Source organism: Mastomys coucha, unplaced genomic scaffold (genome assembly GCF_008632895.1).
Source record: "Mastomys coucha isolate ucsf_1 unplaced genomic scaffold, UCSF_Mcou_1 pScaffold7, whole genome shotgun sequence".
Taxonomy (NCBI): Eukaryota; Metazoa; Chordata; class Mammalia; order Rodentia; family Muridae; genus Mastomys; species Mastomys coucha.
In genome coordinates, this window is record NW_022196913.1 from 72,439,171 (window position 1) to 72,453,240 (window position 14,070).

At 40.4% G+C, this 14,070-nt stretch overlaps 1 protein-coding gene and 1 pseudogene across 2 annotated transcripts in view; one reads left to right on the top strand and one right to left on the bottom strand.

Annotated features, from left to right (window-relative positions):
• Nucleotides 1–14,070, top strand: part of Cpq (carboxypeptidase Q) — a 466,114-nt gene that overhangs the window by 121,179 nt on the left and 330,865 nt on the right. The gene's annotated exons all lie outside the window — the stretch shown is intronic.
• Nucleotides 6,082–7,969, bottom strand: LOC116082565 (annotated as a pseudogene).

Here is a 14,070-nt window from a genome sequence, read left to right on the forward strand (position 1 = left end):
AACACCAAATGCACTAAACAAAGAAAGAATTTTAAAAGTAGTAAGGGAAAAAGGTCAAGTAACATAAAGGCAGGTCTATCAGAATTGCACCAGACTTCTTACAAGACAGCATGAAAGCTAGAAGATCCTGGGCAGATGTCATACAGACCCTGAGAGAACACAAATACCAGCCCAGGCTACTATACCCAGCAAAACTCTCAATTACCATAGATGGTTAAACCAAGATATTCCATGACAAAACCAAATTTACACAATATCTTAAGATAAATCAAGCCCTACAATAGATAATAGATGGAAAACACTAACATAAGGAGCAAAACTACACCCTAGAAGAAGCAAGAAAGTAGTCTTTCAACAAACCCACACAAACATAATTCCACCTCTTACAACAAAGATATCAGGAAGTAACAATTACTTTTCTTAATATCTCTTAATATGAAAATTAATATTACCAACTTATCTTAATCGATTCAAATTCAAAAGTATGAGGAATTAGAAATTTGTTGGCTATCATATGGTGGTCTCTTTAATTTGGTAATTTGAGAAATAGGTCCACTATTGTACAATCGATATATACTTTCTGCTTGTTTGTACCTGACAGTGTTTTGCTGTGTACCACATAATGGTCTTGAAAGCATGTTTCTCCTATCTCAGCCTCTCTATTAGTAGGATTGATTATTTGATGTTTTTATACTATACTATGGTTTTCAGAACAGCTTACATATTTCAAAACTATTTATACAGCAAAAAGAAACATAGACAATTAACTTGGGAGGTGGCTTGTAAGAGAACAACAAAGAGTGAGACTGAATGCTTTGTTTGATGTTTATAACTCTTGTATTATGTTTGAAGAAAAGGACTTTATAAGTTACTTTTTCTCTGAGATGAATATTTTCAAAATCATCACAGCCAATGAACCAAATTCTTACCCTCACCTAATGTCTGTGCCATCCTCCAAGCCGAACTATTGTTCATTGAAACAGTTGGTGAATGACTTTATGGACACACCATTTTTTACACACACCATTTCTTAAATGAATGTAACCTGTTCTCTGTGGGCTGAGAATAAAGTCATCCACTCAAGTCAAATAGGTTTGACCATAGCAGGAAGTCTATATCCAAAAATTGTGCCTACATTTCATTTCTTGGTGCAGCAGAACTGTCAACTCTCAGCTTAGCTACGATGGAGGTAAAATCCTTTGGTGATATGAGGGTCATTGAAGTACAGCCTTATTACAATGAAAGCCAATGTCTAAAAACTGTTCTTATTTTGGGCTTATAAGAGTAAGAGCCAAGATGTTAAGCTCTACTAAAAACAAAGCAAGCAAGCAAGCAAGCAAGCAAGCAAACAAACAAAAAGACTTTATCTATTTATATTCATTTAAAAAATACTAGTAGCAATGTATTATGTTAAAATATACAGCTAATATGTTTGGAGTTATTTAAAATTTATATTGAGAAAAATGTATGTATTTTCAGTATTGTTGTAGACAAGCATCTACATAAGAGTGTTTAATTGATTGTTTTATATCTAACAACTTTTATACTGCTCATTTTTATTGTTACAATATTTTATAAATTTTAAAGAATATGATAAAATAAAAAATCCCACCAAAATGTATTGCAGGTACTGAAGTGAGGTGTCTCTGGGAGGAGTTGGGATACAAAAGGGAAAGAAGAATGTGATGTAATTCTATTTACTTAAAATATGTTTTTAAATGTTAACAAATTCAGATAAACTGAAATTATGTATCTTTTCTCATCATAATGCAATAAAACTAATATCAATTAAAAAAAAATAAAACTTACCTGGGGACGTAGCTCTAAGTGCTACCCTGAGGATGTTATCTCTTAGTTTAGAGAACTAGAAAGGCAAGCAAGCATTCCTTGACTCTAGGAATCTAGAAAAACCACTTCATAATACTTAGAGTATTTAATTGAATAAATATTTAAAATATTTATCACAGCATTGTTCATAAACATGAGAAATCATTATCACAGAATAATATATAACCACATCAGACTTAGACAAGGAAATATTAAAAAACAGTAAACTTGGTGAGATAGGGTTCCATACATCAGGATGAATAAGATAATGCTGGATTTTTAAAAGTGAGTTCAGGGGTTATAGGTATGTTATCCTAAAATTTATATTAAGATGAACCATATGCAAATAAGACTATATTTATACATCTGTATATATGATGAAAGCCTAAATTTGTATATTTTGAACACCTCATTTAGACAGAACAATCATCAGGAAAGGGAAGAGATATGGTAAAATGTGTCCTATTGGTGAGTTTTTAAGAATCTGGAAATAATGATAAACTACAAAATTTCAGAGCTCTGAGGTATTTTCTGTGTTATTCCTTTTAGGATTGACACCTAATGATTCTATAAATGGGAAAGCATACGTTTTTGCAGTGAGGGAGAAATAGTCTATACCACCCTACTGGTCTATGGCTTTCTGTAGCTTTGGCTAGAGAAAACAAGTACCAGTCATCCACGAATCCTCTCTAGACAGCATGCCGTATGAAAGCAGATGAACATTCGTTTCTTTCTGTAGAGTGGATGGTCTTCGTTATTTCTACAGAACTTTGTTTATCTTGGAAGTCATTCATCTTGCAGTTTCTGATACTGCCTTCTCTCAAAGCTCTTGCTTCCTGAAGGGAAATATAACCATAGTCTCCCCAAGGCTCAATCTTGAACCCATTACTCTAGAATGTATAGGATGAATTAAAGACAATACACTTTGAATACCAGTTATTCTTAGACCCAGATTCATTGTGATAGGTGAAGGACTCATGACTCTGAAAGAACTGGGCACTTACTGTGGCCCTGGCCAAAGCTGGGACTTGCTGCTGTTGCTGTTCTTCCAAGATACTGTATTAAACCATCTACACCCAGACAATGTTAATTTGTCTTCACTTGTATTCTATTCAGTTTAACCAAAGTCAGTGTTAATTTGTTGGTCATTTCAGGAAGGTTGGAAAGATAATGACCAAGTCATATTTTATGGGAAAAATGATAGAAAGCTTTCTTTAAGGTTCCTAAAATATTCTGAACCCAAGAAAGAGAATTCAGGTCCACAGCACAGTGAGGTCGGGGCTGGTGGCTGAGCTGTAGCTGGCAGGTGTGGCCTGACTCACAGCAGAGTTCGCTATGGCATCGCAAGGATCCCAGATTCATAGAGCATGGAAAGTTTCCTGATCCCTGTCACCATCAGGTTGGCTCACAGCCCTCTTCTCTCAAAGATGGAAGCTTCTGGGATTTCTGATAACATTTTTATTTCCTGTCCCTCCCTAGAGAGAAACAACCAAGGACTTTTCAATATGAATTTCAAGGACTGAATTAGGACAAAATTTCTGTAATTCAAGTATCAGGCCTTTGAAGGAAAAGCCATTCTTCTATCAACCTTGGGATATATATGCATACCTGCTTATTCATACATGGTGCTCACAGAACATGATCAGGACCAGGGCACCAATATTTAGGTAGAAGTCCTTTAGTTTAATTTCCTCTTAGGTTGTTCCTCACCTTCGCCTGTGATAATATCTATCATCAGAGTATGGACTATCATCAGCCTGGTGGAGTCCACATCTCTGGAAGGTTGTGCCCAGTGCTGGCCTGTGGGTATTAGTCAGTACAACATTATGGAGCTGTTGTAAGATCAAGTAAATGATGAGCAAGTGTGTAAATTTGTACTATTAGTTCAAGGTATTGCAAACATGCTTTGAGGTGTTTGATTAAAAATATTTTATGAGAGTCAAGAATTACTATTCTAACATACTGAACTTATTGTCAGATCATTCAAACACTGAAGCAATTGCCAACTTGTCTGTAAAATACTTGAATACATGTATTTTATTTACTTTTGATTAATTGTAGTATCAATAGAACACTGTATATAACAAAGTTCACACCAAGTATGACTTACCATACTTACCATACCATTAATGATGCTAAAAATCAAAATAATGAAATTGCACCTCATTTTAGAGTCTATTTAGATAATTTGGGATATTAAAAGTTAATTCAGATAATTTGGGATTTATTTAAGTTAATAAAACTGCTTTAGAAAAAGAGCTGATAGATGTCTATTGATATCTTTAGCTAGAACTCTGTAAGACTAAGAATTTCAGAATATTTACAAATTTTACAGGGTCTTAACATCTGAACTGCAGGGGCTGAGGAAATGGCTCAGTTGAGGTTCCCCTGAGATGGAATTCTCCAGCATCCACTTGAAAGACTGTACTCATGGTCCCAGCACTGGGAAAGTAGAGACAGAGTGGCTTCTGGAACTTAGTGGCTAGCAAGGCTAGCAGAATCAAGGTTAGCTCATCTGGGTTGATTAAGAGAGCTGTTCTCTCACTTGAGGAAGATGCTTAACCTCTGGCTCCCAAATTCATGTGTACACACACTCACACACACCTAAATATAAGCACACCTACACACATGCACACATACACACACATACGCCTGACCCATAGCATTATCTGTGGGATATTTTTCTAGCATTACATGAATATTTTCTTATTCAAAAATATTTTGTCTTAATTATAAAAACCTGTCATGTGTCCTAAAGATAGCAGAGCTCTTAACCACCTCGTTGCCTCTATTCATCATTATTTTACTTTTATTTAACCATTTGCTATGATTTGAAACAAAACTGAAGATAGATTAATTAGGCATATAAATTTTGAGTTACATTAAGAATTAATCAAAATGCTATTGTATATAGCGTGCCTATTCTCAGATGTAGGATAAAAAAGAATTGACAAGGAAACACAAGAGATACTGAAATTGTACTGATATAGCATATCATGCAAATATTTACACCAATATGATGAATTATAATAGAAAGCAAAAAAATTACTACATTATAATCACTTTTAATAAGTGAACTCTATTTCAAGATCATTTAATCCCATCTTCTGAGCTTGGTAAGCAATTTAAAACAATTTTCTGACTTGTTGATTTAAGCTTTCAAATAATATACTGAGGGCCACTAACTGGTGGAGCACACATAGATATTTATCCAAATGTGTTTTTGGTTAGTATGTGAAAATGTCTAGGGAATAAATCCAATGCTTATGTTTATTTACTTAATATAAATCAGTTTTTTTTCCATGAGTGATTATAAAAATCAGAGGAAGTGGAAAAGGAGTGGAACTTGAATTTAAACCAAATCTTTCTTTATGAACTTTATTTAGAAATCCACATTAGTGATGCTGATTGTCAGAATATTAACCTAATAACTCCCCTTCTTGGTACAGTACTGTTTTTATATGAAATTATGTATTCTTTTTTTAATATTTTAGTGGTTTATTACGATAATGAAAGCCCACTGGGGCAGAGGCTTCTGTTCTTCTGGGAGCCCAGAGCTGTACATATGCAGATACCAATAAACCCCTCTGTGGTAGAGCAAGTGGGCATGGCTCAAGCCTCAAGGCTTCTACAGTCCAGTGAAAAGGGTAATGGAGACAAACTCAGCTCCCTGCAACTCCCCACTTTAATCTTTAAGTGCCAAACTAGGGAAGGGCTGGCTTCAGTTGACTGAGGGGACTGAATCAACAGAATTCACCAAAAATAAAAAGGAAGAGCTGACTTCTGACAGTAGTAGGCCTCAAGGTGTGGGTGAGACTCAGGACCCCAAGACAGGGAGTTACCAGCTCACTGGGGAACAAGAACTCACAGTTTAAGATCTCCTTTGTTGTTTCGTCTTTTGAGATAGGATTTCTCTGTGTAGTCCTGGCTATCCTGTACTCTCTAAGAGAAGGGTGGCCTGTGAGAGACTTGCCTGTCTCCTGAGCACTGGGATTAAAGGTGTGGATAGCTGCCACCACCTGGCAACAGTTCACGAACATAAGGCACTTTGGAAAAGATGGGAAAGACGATGAGGACAGTTAAATCTCTCTTGAGTTCCAGCACAGGCTTCAGTTCCCTCTGGGCTGGAGTCTCCTCCACCTTAATGTGACTACATTGGTGTGCTAGTCCCAGGAGAGGTGTCAGTCGGTGGCCTGAGAGGTACCTTGTTTGCTCTTATTCTTGGCTTGTTGAGCCCTCTGGACTGTCCTGAGCTCAGACATTGGCTACAGGCCTCTGGAGTGGCTGTTTCTGGAACAAGACCAGGGTGTGTCTCTTTTCAATGGAGAACAACTGCGGCTTCTTTGCTTTCTGGAGCTTGGCAGGGTTTTGGATCTCTTGGACAATCTCAGCCTTGTGCTCATTTTCTAGACGGTGTCTCGGGTTTTCAGCCTGGCACTCACCCTTTCTTTCTTTTCTTTTCTATTTTTTTATTAGATATTTTCTTTATTTACATGTTGTATGATATCTCCTTTCCCAGCTTCCCGTCCGACAAAAAGAAAACAACAACAAAAAAACTCTGTTCCCTCCTCCCTCTCCCTGCTCACAAACCCACCCTCTCCTGCTTCCTGGCCCTGGAATTCCCTTACACTAGGGCACAGAACCTTCACAGGGCCAAGGGCCTCTCCTCCCCTTGATGACCAACTAGGCCATCCTCTGCTATACATATGCTGCTGGAGCCATGAGTCCCACCATGTGTACTCTTTGGTTGGTGGTTTAGTCCCTGGGAGCTCTGAGGGTACTAGTTAGTTCATATTGTTCTTCCTAAGGGGCTACAAACCCTTCAGCTCCTTGGGTCCTTTCTCTAGCTCCTTCATTGGGGACCCTGTGCTTAGTCCAATGGATGGCTGTTAGCCTCTACTTCTGTATTAGTCGGGTACTAACAGAGCCTCTCAGGAGACAGCTATATCAGGCTCCTGTCAGCCAGCACTTACTGGCATCCACAATAGCAGCGTCTGGATTTGATGATTGAATATGAGAAGGATACCCAGGTGGAGCAGTCTCTGGATTGTCCTTCTTTCAGTCTCTGCTCCATAGTTTGTACCTGAAAATCCTTCCATGGATATTTTGTTCCCCCTTTTAAGGAGAAACGAAGTAGCCACACTTTGGTCTTCTTCTTGAGTTTCTTGTGGTTTGTGGATTGTACTTTGTGTATCCCGATCTTCTGGGCTAATATCCACTTATCAGAGAGTGCATACCATGTGTGTTCTTTTGTGATTGGGTTACCTCACTCAGGATGATATTCTCCAGATCCATCCGTTTCCCTAAGCGCCGGGTATATGCCCAGCTATACCACTCCTAGGCATATACTTGGCGCTCTTTCTTCTTCTGTCGGCACCAGTTTCTCCTCCTCCAGGTGCTGGGCGAAGTCCTTAGCTTCCTCTCCTGTTGCTCCTTCATCTTCGTGGCCAGGAGGTATGCAGGCCTGAACCATCTGGGAGAACCTCTTCTTGGAGCAGTCTTTGCACACACGCCAGAATTTGGGCTTCTCCTTGGGAATTACAGGGAACTCCTTCTTCTCCTTCAATTTCTTGGGCGCTGGGGCCGGGGGAGAAGCTATAACTAGCTTCTTTAGGCTGAGACTTCCTGTTACTGTCTCTCCAGGAGGAGGCAGCTTGCTCAGCTTCTGTGCTGCCTCAGAGGGCTCAGGACCAGTGCTTGTTGGCCTGAGTAAGGCTCGGGGAATCTTGGGATCACCTCCTCTTAGCGTGGGCCGCCTCAGAGTCCAGTTCTACCTGTGTGGGAGATAATGTGGATGACTGCTCTTGTTGCGGGGATTCCGGACTCGAATTTGATTGTCCTGCAGGTAACTCCAGGCCCAGATCTTGATGAGGTTAAAGAGACCCAAGGTGAGGCTCTGGCTGCCTTTGTGGGGACCCAAAGCCTACATCCTGTTTAGGACAGGGTGATCCAGAGCTAGTCTCTGGCTGAGGTCTGGGAGCTGCAAGGCCCAGGGGCAGAACTCTTGGAGACTTGAGCTCTCTCCTATTTCTTCTGGGTTCCACTTGAAATCTACAAGAGCCCATTTAGCCGGAGAGACTTTGGGATCAGGAAGGTTCTCTAGAGACAGAGGTTTTAGGCTGTGCCTCACCTGAGAATCCATGGCTCACATGTAGCCTGAAATTATGTATCCTTATAAGGCAGTTCTCTTTGGAGTTCCCAAAGCGAAATATGGCATTTTTTAACCAACTGAGTTCTTTTCCATCTAATCTAACAATTTCACATTTAAGGAAATGACTTTATTTTAGTATGTATTTTCCCATGGTTATTTCCTTGTTCATCTCTCCCGAATAAAAGCAGCATCAGAATTTCTTAGAAATTGGTCTGCTTCCCAGTTGTTTAATGTTCATACTGGGTTGTAACACTCCAGAAATGATGTTATCCAGCCATACATCTTTAATTGCCTTAGAGATTTTTTATTGTTATTATTATTAATTTAGTTTAAACCCAATATCAGCCCTTTCTATCCTCCTAGTACTCCCTCACACAAGTCCTCCCCCCATTTCCCCACTCTACCTTCCCCTTCTCTTTTGAGAAGGGAAGCACTCATCTATATGTCATTCCCCCACTAACACCACACACCCCAAACCCCTACTCACGCTCCTCACCAACACCCCCACCTTTGCCCTCTGCACAGAAGTCACTGCAGGACTAGGCACGTCCTCTGCTACTGAGGCCAGGCAGGGTGATCCATTTAGGGACACGGGATCCATAGGAAGGCAGGCAACAGGCTCAGGGACAGCCTCAGGTCCAGTTATTGGGGAACCTGCATGAAGACCAAGCTGCTCATCTGCTACATATGTGCAGGGGGAGTAGACCCAGCCTGTGCTGGTTGGTGATTCAGTCTCTGGGAGTCCCCAGGGGTCCAGGTTAGTTGACTCTGTTGGTCTTCCTGTCGAGTTCCTGTCTTCTACTGGTCCTTCAATCTGTCTCCCAACTCTTCAGTCAAGACTCCCAAGCTCTATCTAATGTTTGGGTGTGAGTCTTTGCATCTCTTCCCATTGTCTGCTGGCAAAGCCGCTCAGAGGACAGTGATGTTGGGTTGCTATGTGCGAGCATAATAGAGTATCATTAATAGTGCCAGGGATTGGTTCTTGCTGATGGGATGGGTCTCAATTTGGGGCAGTCATTAGTTGACCATTCTCTCAGTCTTGGTCTTTGTCCCTGAACATCTTGTAGGCAGGACACATTTTTGGGTCAAAGGTTTTGTGGGTAGGTTGCTGTCCTTATCTCTCCACCACCTAGCTACAGGGAGTGGCCACTTCAGGATCCATTTTTTCCCTCTGCTAGCTAGAGTTGCCCCCATAGATCCCCCTGGGGCGTCTCCTCATCTCAGGTCACTGGCACATCCTAGAGATTGCCCCCTCATCTCCCTTCTCTCTCTCCTGCTCTCCCTATATATGCTCTCCTCCACCCCTGCTTCCATCCCCAACCCCTCTTCCACCCTGTTCCCTCCTTCCATTGACCTCTGATTCTATTTTGTTGCTCCTTCTGAGGAATATTTAACCATTCTCCCTTGGTCCCTTGCTATTATTTGCTTCTTTGCACCTGTTGATTATAGCATGGTTATCCTGTACCTTATGGTTAATATCCATTTAGAAATGAGTACATACCATGCATGTCCTTTTGGGTCTGGGTTACCTCACTCAGGATGATATTTTCTAGTCCTTTCCATTTGCCTGTGAAATTCATGATATCCTTGTTTTTAATGGCTGAGTAATATTCCATTGTATAAATGAACCATATTATTTTTATCCATTCTTCAGTTGAAGGACTTGTTTTTAGTTTCTGGGCATTATGAATAAAGCTGCTATGAACATAGTTGAACAAGTGTCCTTGTGGGGTGGTGGATCATCTTTTGGGTATATGCCCAGAGTGGTATAGCTGGGTCTTCAGGTAGAACTATTCCCAGTTATTGGAGAACCCACCAAATTGATTTCCAGAGTGTTTGTGCATGTGTGGACTCCCACTAGCAGTGGAGGAATGTTCCTCTTATTCCACAGCCTCACCAGCATATGCTGTCCCTTGAGTTTTTTGATCTTAGCCATTTTGATGGGTGTAAAGTGGAATCTCAGTGTGGTTTTAGATTGCATTTCCCTGATGACTAAGGACTTTGAACATCTCTTTAGGAACCTCTTGGCCATTTGAGATTTCTTTGTTGAGAATTCCCTGTTTAACTCTGTACTTCACTTTTTAATCGGGGTAAATTTAATTGGGTTAAATCTATAAGACCTTCTTAGAGATTTGCCTGTTTCCCAGTTGTTTGTTACTCATACTGGGTTATAACACTACAAAAATGATGTTATTCAACCATGTATCTTTAATTGCCTTTGAGTTTATATCAATTTTTAAAAAGATCTTCAGAAATGATATTTAGTGAGCCGGGCAGTGGTGGCGCATGCCTTTAATCCCAGCACTTGGGAGGCAGAGACAGGCAGCTTTCTGAGTTCGAGGCCAGCCTGGTCTACAGAGTGAGTTCCAGGACAGCCAGGGCTACACAGAGAAACCCTGTCTTGAAAAACCAAAAAAAAAAAAAAAAAAAAAAAAAGAAATGATATTTAGTAAATAAAGACTTTTGACATCAGTCCTCTGAGTATGTCTTGAAAGTTGGGAATATTAATGAAATTGGGAAGTGGATTATTGCTCTTAAATTGTTTTGAGTAGCTTAAGTATAAACACAAAACTGGATAAAGGCAATAGAATTAGAGGAAAAATGAAGCACCAAGTATACCTTTTTAGATATCAAGTCTTTGAAAGCAGGACAGAATAATCCCAGTCCTTTGTAAGATCCTTCTAGTTCATGATATAGGCCTACGATAGTGATGTCATTGCTACCTGGACAGCTAAGTAAAAAATGAGAAGTTGGTGTTGAAAGTACTGAGCCATGTGAAACTCTCTTCCCTCAAGCTTATCTGACATCCAGATTCCTGACTATAGATTAAGTCTACTCTGTAGGAGAAAGTGCAGATGTTTGGTGCCTGGTCTGACAGCGGCCTGGACCTTGTACAGAGTGATGAGTCTTCTTTCTCTGGTTTTGGTCCTGTGGGCTTAAGTCAGAAGGATATGTCTCTTAAATAATGTGGTATCTCCTTTTGTGAATTTCCTACTCAGTTGCCCCACTACTCTAGCAACAACATGAAAGCCTCTAAGCACCATAACATGAAGGGTGGAGACCTGATGGAACCTAGTTCCAATCTAAGCACGTCCTTTATCATTTTCAAATTTCAAATTTGAGCCTCAGTTGTACTTCAACTGTTTTTGTTTGCTTGCTTGCTTGTTTGTTGGTTTGTTTTTTTATATAGTCAAGAGTCATGCTTAACATTTCTGGTGGGAAGTAAGTAAGGCTAGATAAATTGAAACTTGTGAAATTCTAGATTTTACTGTCCATGATTGAGCTCATTGAAAGAGAGCAACACTTGTTTAGGTGACTCTCTGTATAAAGTATGGCATTTCTTTATGTGATGCTATATTTGACTAAAATATCTGAGCATATTCTTTTAGTATGTGTTATTAAATTCTGGAAGAAAAAACAGGTAGGCAGAATAGGAAATCAATGAAGATATTAGGACTGACCACTGTCATCTAGTGTTTAGTACAATGATGAGTCCAGAGGCATTACCAGGTAAACCGGGGCATGAATGATCTGCAGTCATCCTGGCATCTAAAGGAAAGAATGAGGGGAATGGATAGGAGCATATTTCTCTGATATGGAAACTTCTAATAGCCCTTGATATATTAAATACCAGAGAATATGTACCATACCATTCTAAAAAACAAAAACAAAAACAAAAACCTCTCTGGCATACTGCAAAGGCATTAGGCAGTACAGAGTCTGTAGTTGACTGGCTTTATATTTTCATATGTGAAGCAGGACAAGTCCTTTTAGGAATTGTGCCTACCTTCTCTGAATTCTTCAGCACTGAAACACACTCCTTTGTGTTATGTATGATTTAATTATTTTATATCTCTGATCTAATTTATGATACTTCAAGCTAAATTATTTTATATCTCTGATCTAATTTATGTTACTTCAAGCTAAGAAATGAGTAATGCTTATTTTTTTAATTCCCCTTAGGACTTACCCAAGTACTGAGGACTTCTTAAATGAATAACACAATTTTAAAATTTATTCTCACCATTTACCTAAGGCAAGGCTGATACTAGAAAACCCAATTTAAGATAAGTTAGGATTTAAGATTTTAATGGATAGAAAAATCAATCAATTAGTTTCCTTAAGGTCTGTTTTTTTTCTCCTGTCAATGGAATACAAGACTACAGGGCTCTTAATGACCTGTGGTTATGAATTCTGTAAGGCCAACCAAGTGCATCTCTGTTTCTGATTATTTTAGAAACAATATGTTTTCCACTAGAAGGGTCAGAAACTTGGAGGCCACAGGCTTTTGGCACAAAATGGATGTTCCAGGACTGGAGTGCTGCCAGCGTAGAAACATTGAAGGAAGCAATCTTTTGGCCTTGGAGACATTAGTTACAAGTACCAAAGACGAATATATTGATCTGACTTCAGATGTTTGCTTTGGTGGTTTGAATAGGAATAACCACCTCTCGTGTATTTGAATGCTGGCCCATAGAAAGTGGCACTAATAGGAAGTGTAGCCTTATTGGAGTAGTTGTGGCATTGTTAGAGAAAACATGTCCCTGTAGGAGGTGGGGCTGTGAGATCTTACATGCTCAAGCTATGTCCAGTGTGGAATACAGTCTCCTTCTGTTGCCTACAGACCAAGATGTAGAACTCTCAGCTCCTTCTCCAGCACCATGTCTGCCTACATGCTGCCATGCTTCTCACCATGATGATAAGGGACTATACCTCTGAAACTGCATGCCAGCTGCAATGAAATGACTTCCTTTATAAAAACTGCCATGGCAGTAGGAGGGAGGGAAATGAGTGGAAGAGGGGAGGGGATGGGGAAGGGAATAGGGAAGCAGGATCAGGTGTTGGGAGAGACAGGAAAGAGACACAGAGGGCCAGGAGAATGAATGGAAATCTGCAGCTACCTGGGATGGGTGGAGGGGAGAATCTCCAGGAAGTCCCAGAGACCTTGGATGGAGAGCCTCCCAGGTCAATGCAGGGACCTTAGCCTAGATGCCTAACAGTGGGGACATGGAAGCCGAAGAGGCCACCTCTTGTAGCCAGACAGGAGCCCTAGTGGAGGAATAAGGACACCAACCCACCCACAAAACTTTTGACCCAAAACTTATCCTGTCTAAAAGAAATACAGGAATAGAGCAGAGACCGAAGGAAAGGCCAAACAATAACCTGCCCAACTTGAAAGCCATTCCATGGACACACACCAATTTCTGACATTAGTAATGATACTCTGTTATGCTTGCAGACAAAAGCCTAGCACAGCTGTCCTCTGAGAATATCTACCCAGCATGGACTGAAACAGATGCAGATACCCATAGTCAAACTTTAGGTGGAGGTGGAGGACCCTTAAGGAAAAGTTGGAGGGAAGAATTGAAGGCCCTGAAGGTGATGGGAACTCCACACGAAGACTAACAGAGTCAACTAACTTGGACCCCTGTGAGCTCTCAGAGTCTGAGCCACCACCAAAGGACATACATGGGCTGAACAGACAGCTTAGTCTTCATGATTCGCTTGTTAAGCCTCAGTGGGAGAGGATGCACCTAATCATGCTGAGAATTGATGTACTAAGGTGGGGAGGTATCCGGGGTGGGGAGGTCACACCCTCTCAGAGGGAAAAGAGGAGGCTGGGGAGGGCTCTGTGAAGGAGGGACAGGACAGGAAGCAGTGTTTGGGATGTAAATAAATAAATAAATAAACACCTTTAATCTCAGCACTTGGGAGGCAGAGGCAGGTGGATTTCTGAGTTCAAGGCCAGCCTGCTCTACAGAGTGAGTTCCAGGACAGCCAGGGCTATACAGAGAAACCCTGTCTCGAAAAACCAAAAACAAACCAACAAACAAACTAAATAAGTAACTAAATAAATAAATAAATTTTAAAAAAGAGTTGCCATTGTCATATTGTCTCTTCACAGCAATGAAACCCTAACTAAAAATTTGCATTTCCCTAAATCAGACTTTTATATTATTTCAACAAATGGTTTTTGAGCCATCTTATTTTTTCATTCATTGGACTTTTATTGAATACCTGCAATATGCCAGTCAGGGTACAGGTGGCACAGAAGGGAGTGGTAAGCCATGTTGCAGCCAGGGGCCAAGTTG